Genomic DNA, 11252 nt, shown 5'->3' with positions numbered 1-11252 from the left:
AAAGAATAAAGAACGGCTGGCAAATTTCAAACCTTTTCTTTTTTATTCTTTTATCAGGAGCATGGCAAGCTTTCCTGTGCTTAATTTCTGACATAACATGAAATAAAAGAATAAAGAAGGCCGAGCCAATTTGGAACTGGGTTGCCCTTTTCTTTTTTATACTTTTATCAGAAGCAAGCGAGGCAAGCAAGAGAAGCAGCTTATGTACCTAGGCCTTAACTCATTTTTTGATTTGCCGACAAAAATCGGTAAAATTAAAATGCTTATAGTACGTTTATATATAACAGGATTTAACAAACCCACTGGGTTTTAAATGTCAATTCCATTGCTTATATTTCAAACAAATCCTCTCAAAGAAGGTTAACCCTGCAAAAAGCTCTAATATAAACATCATATAATATAAACATGGCCTTAACCGGATTAACTCAGTGGGTTTGGGTTTCAAATTTCAATTCCATAGCGCAAATATCAAATAAATCATCATGAAGTGGGTTAACACGTCAACTTTTATTGGTACTTTTCATTCATATTTTTTTCGTTTTAATTTTACCGATTTTTGTCGGTAATAATATATATAACCGGATTTAACAAACCCACTGGGTTTAAAATGTCAATTCCTTTGCTTATTTTTCAAATAAATCCTCATAAAGAAGGTTAACCCTTCAAAAGGCTATAAGGCCATGTTTATATTATAGCTTTTTGGAGGGTTAACCTTCCTTATGAGGATTCATTTGAAATATGAGGAATGGAGTTGACACTTGAAACCCAGTGGGTTGGTTAAATCCAGTTATATATAAACGTACTATAATATAAACATGGCCTAATAGTACGTTTACATATAACCGGATTTAACAAACCCACTGGGTTTTAAATGTCAATTCCATTGCTTAAGTGCAGTACACATTGTCAGTTTTGAATGTCGATATTTCGCAATTATCGATAACTGTCAAACCGTCCAGCATAGAGCTGGCAAAAAATCGATGGCACTATCGATAATATCGATTATTATTTAAAAATTCAATATCGATAGATAGTTTTGCTAATCGATATTATCGGAATAAAAATCCCTAACCTTAAATCCATTGAAATAAATAGAAATTTCGCTGCTTTTCGGTTATGTGTGTGTAAGAAAGTAAGTCCGTGAAATCTCATCTGGATTTCATTTGACGTTTACGCTATGGAATTGACAGTTTAAATCCAAACCCACTGGGTTAATCCGGTTAAGTGTAACCGGGGTATAATGAGCAAATAAAGAAATTTTTTATCGTTTAAACATCGCAAATATTTGTCTTGTCTTAAAATCATCTTTGTATATCAAATTTATTTTTTTCGCATCGTTTACAAATTTTGACATTTTAAAGTATTGTTTCTTGTGCCAGCTTGCAACTTTTTGTATTTTCTAGCAACATGTTGCAAAAAACAGAGTTGTATACGAGGATTTATGTCGAATTTAAAACAAATCCACTCAATACGAGGATTTATATTTATATGGGATATCTGGTAGATTTTAGCCGGATTTAGAAAATGAAGCCTGATAATTGGCTAAATCCGGCTAATGATGCCATATCTAAATGACCTATAAATGCAGAAAGATTTGTGTAGGATTTATTAAATCCAGTGGAGGATTTAAGAATAGTCTAATAGCTCATTTAGACTAGCCATAAATCCTCGACTGGATTTAATAAATCCTACACAAATCTTTCTGCATTTATAGGTCATTTAGATATGGCATCATTAGCAGGATTTAGCCAATTATCAGGCTTTATTTTCATTGCATTTAGATATACCTTTTGGGAGTTTTAAATGTTAGTCAGCTGATTTTTGTTCATAGCACAATTACCAAGGTAGATGCATCAGCACATCTGATCGAATTTAAAACGTCAAAAGAAGTTGTTGTGAAATGAATTCATCACAAAAAACATATGTCAAATTACAAATTTATTGTTTAATATTAAAAATGCTAGCTAATTATGCTACTAATGCTAACTAAAGATCAAATAAAGAATTATTTTATTGCTTAGACATCGTAAATATTAGTCTTGTTTGATTAAAATCAACTTTGTACATCAAAACAAATTTAATTTTTCCGCCTTGATTAAAAATTTTGACATTTTAAATTATTTTTATTGTAGCAATTCACCGATGCATCTACCTTGTTTCTTGTGCCAGCTTTTTGTATTTTGTATTTTCTAGCAACATGTTGCAAAAACAGAGTTGTATACGAGGATTTATGCCGGATTTAAAACAAATCCACTCAATAGAAGGATTTATTTTTGTATGGGAAATCTGGTAGATTTTGGCTGGATTTAGCAAATAGATGATGTCATATCTAAATGGCCTATAATGCTTGGTTTACATGTACGAAATCCACTCGATTTCAACTGTGAATTCCTTTGCATATACGTCAAATGAAAGCTCATCTGAAATCCATTGGATTACATTTGAATTGAATTGGCAGCTGAAATCGAGTTGATTTCGTAAATATAAACTTACTATAAATCAGTAGTGCGATTCTCTAAGACATTTTTTGAGTTACCGACAAAAATCGGTAAAATTAAAATGCTTATAAATTCGGTAATTAACGATATTTTTGGTAAGTTAGCGACCAAGAGAAAGTAGTCGTAAAGCTCTATCGATAGCAACAGTGTTGTCAACTTTTATTTGAACTTTTCATTCATAATTTTGCGTTTTAATTTTACCGACATTTGTCGTTAACTCAAAAAATGAGTTAGAGAATCGCACTACAGGCATTACTATTATAGTACGGTTACACTAGAGTTTTTTGTCGGGTTAACCCACTTCGAGAGGATTTATTTGAAGTTTGCGCAAAGGAATTGACATTTTAAATCCAAACGCACTGTGTTAATCCGGTTAAGTGAACCGGTGCTACTTTTACTATTAAAAAAGTAAAGGAACAAGGCTATTGCATTCTTTAGCCATCGCCACTATAGACGTTTGCCGATCTCTAAACAAATATGGAAACTTAAAAAAATATATTGTTACGAATGTAACTGATAGGTTTAAGTTAATTTAGTTTAATTTCCGTTAATTTAAAAATTTGAATTGTAACGTAAAGTTTTATTACGCAGTTACTTTATTTAAGCAACAACAACTACCATGCAGAATTCTCTTCATCATTATGTGTGTTCGTTTACTCAAAATTTGTACAAAATGGTTCCTGGATGTTGTTAAACCTAATTCCGTAACAATATATTAAATAACTTTTTATTCAATTATTTTCGATTTCCTTCTTTTAATTTCTGTTTTTATTATTTGGCTCGCTAAGCGTATTTGACCTTCGCAAAATGTATAGAAACTGGACAAGGAATATTAGCTGGTTCTTTTTACGTGATAATTTGTAATAATTATTACTAATGTTGAAGATTTTGACAGTTGTATAAAGGTAAAGTTGCCGAAAAAATGTTTCAGCAACATTTAGTCCCAATTTACATTGGGCGAGTTTACTTGCGGCAATTGTCATTTTGTAGGAGAGAGAGGTGAGGCATATGGTAACCCTTTGCCTCTCAGCACCCTCTCTCACCTACAAACTGACAATTGCCGCAAGTAAACTCGCCTAATGTAAATTGGGACTTAGTAAGTAAAAAGACACCTATATTAGGTGTGTCTTTTAACTTACTAACACACCTATACACACCTACTATATTAGGTGTCTTTTTACTTACTCAATGTTGCGGAAACATTTTTTCAGCAACTTTTTCTTTATACAACTATCAAAATCTGCAACATTAGCTGTGTCTTTTTACGTGATAATTAGTAATAATTATTACAAACAATCACGTAAAAAGACACAGCTATTATCAACTTTTGGTACTTTTTTAGCAAGATGTTTCAAAATACGGTGTTGTATATGAAGATTTAAGGTGGATCAAAAACAAATCTATTCAATACGAGGATTTTTTTTGTATGGAAAATCTAGTAGTTTTGGCCGGATTTATCAAATAATGATAATTAGTGATAATTAATGAACTCATATCTAAATGGCCTATAACCCATATTGTTAGCTTTTCATAATTTTAAGGCTTGACTGTATATTAAAAATCATGTTAAGGGGCACGTCCACCACACTGTGGTGGGAGTGTGTCTGCTATGCCAAAATATTTGAAATGCGTGTATTAATATATACTAAAATTAGATGATGTTGAGCACAAATGGTATCGATCAAATAAATATAAATAAGAATTGCTACCATGACACCATGATAGACAATTTCTTTCATGTACCAACATTAGTAGTTCATATTTAAAATAGATTCATTATTTGACACGTGTGGGAGAAAGTAAATGAGGCACTCTTGTGTGAGGAGAAAATTGTCAACAACACATTGGAGAGCATAGCATGAAGGGGAATTTTTCTCCCAGGCTATTGGATAAGACGCGTAAGAGGGAAGTTCTCCCTTTGTGAAACAATAAATCTAGTGAATAAAAATCATCATTATGACAATTTATTAATGGTACAATAAACTTAACGTACCCAAAATTCCAGTCTCGCGAAAAAAATACCGTATACAAAATAAAGAAATGCCAAAAAAATATTTCGTTCACTTTCATTCTCAAGGTTAATTTAATTGAGATCCATTAACAAATTCCCATTTACACAGTTCAAATTGAAAATTTGGGGAATTTTGGGTAATTGAATGATTTTGCAAACACACAAAAAACGAGAAACAGACAGACAGTGGCAGGCAGAAGCCAATGAACGAAAATAGTAGAAGATGCATACATATATGGTAAAACATTTGTAATAAATATAAAACAAAAACGCATTTTACACTTGCATTTAAAACAGATATTTTGGGAATTTACGTCATTTTCTTGACAGATACTTTATGCAATTGACAACTTAAATGACACATGATTTTTATAAAACTTGTTAGATGTAACAGCCGCTACACAGTTCTTTGACATGATTTGTGAGAACCTCTCACAAAACATTTCATATTTCTCAGTGTACAAGGTTGTTCAACTTGTTACCCCCCAAGTTGGACAAGATTTTAATTGTTTTTATTAGTAATTATTTATTAATATAGAATAATCTAGTTGGTTACCAGATTTACAAAATGAAAGTGCACTTTATTGTCTTTCCATTTTCAACACACGTGTTTTCCGCAAATCTCTGAACTCTCAAAGGCGTTATCAATTTTATTTCCCTGTCAATCACAAACTAAACTGAGAAAAATATTTTTCCAATAAAAATATTTTTTGTTTTTATAAAAACAAACAGTTTTATAAAATCATGTTATCAAGGTATTGACGTATGTGTATTTGTTATTAATTATCAAACGAATTGATTAATCTGTGAAAATATGCATCGACCTTCTAATTATACATTATTATTACTATGTGAAAATTATTATTATGTTTAGCCAGTCAGCCCCCATATATGTGTATTAATAGTAAGTAGACCATGTCCTTAATCTTGCAAATGATTTGCATTTCAAGTGAATACGGGAAAAATGTGCGGGTTCTTTTCAATGTGTCATGGAAACAAATAATATATTAAGTACGGTTTCATTTGATTTTTTTGCCGGGTTAATTCACTTCATGAGGATTTATTTGACGTTTATGCTATGGAATTGACATTTGAAACCCTAACCCAGTGGATTATCCGGTTAAGTGTTACCGGGGTATTGTATGGGTATTTTTAACTGTGTAACTAGGCGTTTACACCAGACAATCTGTCTCCAAAACAACTCTGATTTACTAACACATACATCGATTTGTCGTTTGTCTCCCAGCTGTCCATCATTTTTTCACAGACAAATTTTTGAAATTTTTTGTAAAAATGTGTGAGATAATAATTGAAATGTATTGAAAATAAAAGAACATGAACAACATCAAAATATTGGTATGTTTCAGAACCTGTGCATCTACCTTGTTTCTTGTGCCAGCTTGCAACTTTTTGTATTTACTAGCAACATGTTGCAAAAAACAGAGTTGTATACGAAGATTTATGCCGGATTTAAAACAAATCCACTCAATAGGAGGATTTATTTTTGTATGGGAAATCTGGTAGATTTTGGCTGGATTTAGCAAATAAAACCTGATAATGCGCTAAATCTGGCTAATGATGTCATATCTAAATGGCATATAAAAATCATTTAAAATGTACAAATTTGTAAACAAGGCGGAAAAATAAAAATTTTTTTTTTTGATGTACAAAGTTGATTTTAATCAACCAGGACTAATATTTACGATGTCTAAACGATAAAATAATTCGTTTATTTATTTTAGATGGGAAAACTGCGATAAATAATTCTTTATTTGCTCTTTAGTTGGCATTAGTAGCATAATGCGCTAACATTTTCAGTAATAAACAATAAATTTGTAATTTGACGTATGTTTTTTGGGACGAATTCAATTTACAAAAAATTCTTTTGACGTTTCAAATTCGATCAGATGGGCTGATGCATCTACCTTGGTAATTGTGCTATGGTTAAAAATCAGCTGACTGTCATTTAAATCCTCCAAAATGTATATCTAAATGCAATGAGATTTGTACTGGATTTATTAAATCCAGGCGAGGATTTATGGCTAGTCTAAATGAGCTATTACTCGGTAAAAAGTTTTAATGTAAACAAGACGTTATGCCAGTATGCCATTACGCCGCTTTCCCCCTACACATACATGCAAGTGACAGTTCGAATAATACCAATACACTCACACATATTCACTGCCACACCAACTATCAACATCACTGCCGAGAAAATTTCCTTATCAGTAATCAATGCAAGTGCGTTGAAAGTAACTTCAATTTTTTTCCGAACGAAAAAAAAGAAGTTTCGACAACTATCTGCAAGTTACTTGCAGGTGTAATCATCGGGTTATGTATTTCTACTTTTACATATACTACTATGTTTGCTGGGTTGCAAGGAAACATGCTGATATTTTTTGTTTTACACCACAAGATATCCATCCACATTGCGGACATTCATACTTGTTTTTATGCGAATACGCAATTTCTGTTTATCGCGTGATCTCCGCTGACGACAACTGAATGATGAAAATAAATTAAAATTACTTTCCCTCTCAAAGAATTATGTGTTGACATCGACGACAGCGGTGTCAATGAATGCATAACAGAAATTCATGTTGTCAATTTTGCGCGCCAACATCACAAGAAATGGTATGGGTTTTTTTCTGATATTTAAGGAGGTCAGATGGACAATGTGAGATAATATTTAAAATGACCATTTGACATACTAAATACTTCGATAACATCTCCATAACTTTAAGCGGCTTTTACATGTAACATATTTTATTAAACATGCGTCATTTAAGTTGTCAGTTCCATAGAATATATGTCAAATAAATGACGCAAATTCCTAAAATAACTGTTTAAATGCAAGTGTATAATGCGTTTTAGAGTTCTTGGTCAAACAGAGTTCCTAAAGCTTGGTTTACATTTGCGAAATCCACTCGATTTAAACTGTCAATTCCTTTGCGTATAAGTCAAATGAAAACTCATCTGAAATCCATTGGATTTCATTTGACGTTTAAGCAATGGAATTGACAGATGAAATCGAGTGGATTTCGTAAATGTAAACTTACTATAACTCTTCTCGGGAAACCTGAAAAGAGAAGAGTTGAATTTGTGGAGTCATATGAATGGATGGAGCATCCCTATCACCACCACAACCACCTCTACATTAGGCCTGTTCGATAACTTCGCAAGTAAAAAGTACTTGTAAGTTCTTGCACCTATTTGCAAGTTCTTCTCATTTCTCTTTAACTGAACAAGTTTGTCATCGAACAGCATTTTGTAAAAGTTTGTACAAACTTTTGGGTTATCAAACAGACCTATCGTAATGTACATATTTCCTCTGTTCCAGAACCTGCAAGAAGCTACTATTTTTTACTGCGATAACATTTTTTCCTTTATGTTGTCGGAAAAATAGTAAAAATTAGTAGCTTCTTGCAGTACTGGAACAGACAAATTTTTAATCGTGAATTTTGTTTTGATTTAAATTCTACTTAAAATCAATATCTCCCTCAATTCCGTACATTTTCATTACACCATAATAGAGGTTGCAATAAATGCACGAACCAAATACTGTTTTTTGTGAATCAATATCCCAAAATGTCTGGTACTTTTCCCTCATTTAATTTGAGAGCTTTTCATATTCAACTGCGTTTTGAATTAAATTTGGAAATGTAATAACAGAAGAAGCAACAGGAATTGCCCTGGCTGTCTTGCTGGATGGTTGGTTTATTATTTGTGCGCGCATATTTTCACTATGATGGGCCAACATTTTTTTGTGATACGTCGTCTCACCTACACTCAAAACAAACTCAAAGCAATCATTGTGTGCGTGTGTGTTTTCAAATCAGTCAAGCGCATTAAATGACGCGTCTTGATGTTCGTTTTGTTTTGCTATGACGAAGTCTCCGGGTACTTGACGCATGCAATTTTCTGCTTGGATATTTTCTTTTCTTGGCTTCTTTTATTTTGGGGGTTTATGTAATAAATTCGTTTACCTTTATTTTTCCTATACAAATATGTACGGTTATGGCGGAATATAATATAAAGAAAAAAAAACTTGGCAAATAAACATAGAAAAAAATATATATTTTTTTTTGTTATTTTGGGGGTATGTATTAAGAAAGTAAAAGTGAAATTTTGTTTAGTATTTCGTACTGTTTGAGTCATTAAATTACTTAGACCTATTCAATTGGTAATATTCCCAGGAGGCTATTTGTTGTTCTGGCAATACTTTTCCTAATGTAAAAATATGGACCTATTGGCGAGATTATACCGTGTAAAGTTCTCGGTAAATACATAAGATGTATTGCATTCTTGCTTTTTATCAAGCAACGAGGTCTAGTATCGGAATGACAGTTTTTCATAGATTTAATACGTCTATAGAATAATAATCTTCTTCAATTGGAAACGGTCATTGAAATGTGAGCAATTTGATCCATCCCATCCATGTCGAAGTCCCCACATTAGTGGTTTCACTGAAACATTGACATGAAATTATGCTTCCTTATAGTACGTTTATATATAACCGGATTTAACCAGCCCACTGGGTTTTAAATGTCAATTCCTCTGTGTATACGTCAAATAAATCCTTATTAAGAAGGTTAACCCTGCAAAAGGCTATAATATAAACATGGCCTTAGATCAAGTTCGATACTACTGGATTTTCAATCGAATTGACCTTTGAGTTTACGTAAAATAAATCCTCATGGAGAAGGTTAACCCGGCAAAAGCTTAATAGCTTAATATTCCCAGGAGGCTTTTTGTTGTTCTGGCAATACTTTTCCTAATGTAAAAATATGGACCTATTGGCGAGATTCAGTCTATCGAATAACTTTAAGGCCTGGGTACATAAACTGCCTCGCCTGGTTGCCTTGCTTTCCTGCTTCATTTCGGACATAACATAAAAGAATATAGAAGGCCGAGCCAATTTCGAACTAGGCTACCTTTTTCTTCTTTATTGTTTTATTTTTGTTATGTCAGAAATGTAGCAGAAAAGCAAGGCAACCAGGCAAGGCAGCTTATGTACCCAGGCCTTAAAGTTATTCGATAGACTGAATCTCGCCAATAGGTATCGAACGGAGTACATTTTTCATAACTCTGTTGGAGTACATCGAAAGACGTTGTGAAATCATAACTCCAATTGCATAACTTCCAAAAATTTTTGCTGGGATTGTATGAAAATGACAATTTAAGCTACTGTCTACTACTAGTCTAACTAGGCGTTTACACAAGACAGTCTGTCTGCAAATACAACTCTGATTTACTAACACATACAAACATTTGTCGGCTGTCTCCCAGCTGTCCATCATTTTTCACAGACAGCAGGGAAGACAAATTTTTGGCATTTTTGTACAAATAAGTGAGATAATAATTGAAATGTGTTGAAAACAAAAGAACATGACCAAAAACAAAATATGTGAACGAAAAACAAAAAGAAATTGACGATTTTCATTTATAATTTTACAACTGTTTTTGCAGTTGTCTGGACGCATACGTCTCACAGGCTAGTTTTGTGTTTTTGACAATCAATACATGTAGTCAACTGTCCTGTCATGTGTAAACGCAGGGTAAGCGTGCTGTAAGTCATTTCTGTAAAATAGTAAAGAACAAACGAGCCAATTCGAACTAAGTTACCCTTTACCTTCTAGTCTGTTACCAAAACCTGCCGAAAAATCGTCCAAAGTTTGAGTGAGGTTTTGTGTCATTTCTGGTAGAAATATAAAAGATAAAATGCAGCCAAGTTTGAACATTTCTTTATTATTTTACCAGAAATGACGCAAAACTTTTCTCAATCGTTGAAAGTGTCTTCGTATTTACTCTTATAGTAATGCTAGGTTTACATTTACGAAATCCACTCGATTTAAACTGTCAATTCCATAGCTCAAACGTCAAATGAAATCTCATCCGAAATTCATTGGATTTCGTTTGTCGTTTAACCAATGGAATTGACAGTTGAAATCGAGTGGATTTCGTAAATGTAAACCAAACATAAGTTTGGATAATTTCAACTGTCAATTCCATTGGTTAAACGTCAAATGAAATCCAATGGAGTTTTCATTTGACGTATACGCAAAGGAATTGACATGACAGTTGAAATCGAGTATATTTCGTAAATGTAAACCAATCATTAAGCCAAAAACACACCCAACGTTTCCGAAAAGCTGGACGCCATTTCTGATAAAGAAAATAAAGAAAATGTTGCCTTGCTCTTTTATTTTTTATCAGAAATGACGACGAACTTTACAGAAACGTTGGATGTGTTTTTGGCTTTATGCTACACATTGAAACTTCAACATGCAACTTTCACAACTTTTGGGTGGTCCCGGTCCACACTAGCGATTTCAATGAAATTAGATCAAGTTCCTTACTACCGGAAATTCACAAAATTACATTAGTGTGAAACTCGATCTAAGAACGGATTATTTCATTAAATTATTTCATGGATATTGCTCTAGTGTGGACCGGGACGTGAGAACGGAAGTGAAGGAGATCCGTTCCTCCCTTCTTATCCCTAAATTCAAGAAAGTTTCCTATGAAAGTTTGAACGTGTAACATAAAAGTTATTCTTATGTACCGAGGTCTTAAAAATAATGATTGTAATTCTCCATCTTTTAATATTTATTAAATTTTTACCTTTTAGACATAACCTTAAACATTTTCTAATTTAAACCCAATCTTATAATACGTCAAAGAGCTTTACAACTTCGGAAAAAATTAAAATTAAAATAAAATTAAACATAATATAAAGACAA

The 11252-nt window shown here is 32.6% G+C and overlaps 1 protein-coding gene across 3 annotated transcripts in view; it reads left to right on the top strand.

The window, feature by feature from the left end:
* atk (artichoke) overlaps window positions 1-11252 on the top strand; it is a 100576-nt gene that overhangs the window by 64720 nt on the left and 24604 nt on the right. The gene's annotated exons all lie outside the window — the stretch shown is intronic.

Source organism: Musca autumnalis, unplaced genomic scaffold (genome assembly GCF_047663935.1).
Source record: "Musca autumnalis isolate F117 unplaced genomic scaffold, ASM4766393v1 scaffold_4, whole genome shotgun sequence".
NCBI lineage: Eukaryota > Metazoa > Arthropoda > Insecta > Diptera > Muscidae > Musca > Musca autumnalis.
Note: the sequence above shows the minus strand (reverse complement) of the source record. Positions and strands in the feature narration are given on the sequence as shown.